We start from the raw sequence: 515 nt of genomic DNA, 5'->3' as shown, positions 1-515 counted from the left end.
AAATGTTTGCTTCTCTGTACAGGTTTCTGTCATATCTGTAGCTAGGATTTCTTATTATTCATTCTATGTTTTTATATCTATCTATCTATCTATCTATCTATCTACATTTATTGTCTATCTAATTATCTGAGTCCACTTGAGTTGCCATAACACAATACCACAGACCAGGTGGCTTAAACAACAGAAATTCGTCATTTCTCAATTCTGGAGGCTCAAAGTCCAGAATCAAGGTGCCATCATGATTGGTTTCTCTTAAGGCCTCTACTCTCGGTTTGCAAAAGGGCACCATCTTACTGTGTCCTCAAATGGCCTTTTCTCTGTGCATGTACATCCTTGGTGTTGCTTCCTCTTCTTATAAAAACACTAGTCCTATTGTATTAGGGCTCTCCCCTTGTGACCTCATTTAAACTTAATTACCTTCTTAAAGGCTCTGTCTCAAACTTAAGTCACACTGGGGGTTAAAGGTTCATCATACTACTTTTGGGGGGACACAATTCAGTTCATAGCACTGTTAT

The sequence above is a fragment of the Propithecus coquereli genome, unplaced genomic scaffold, assembly GCF_000956105.1.
Source record: "Propithecus coquereli isolate 6110/MARCELLA unplaced genomic scaffold, Pcoq_1.0 Scaffold276, whole genome shotgun sequence".
Lineage (NCBI taxonomy): Eukaryota > Metazoa > Chordata > Mammalia > Primates > Indriidae > Propithecus > Propithecus coquereli.
The sequence above is the reverse complement of the archived record's forward strand: the minus strand, read 5'-3'. Positions refer to the sequence as shown.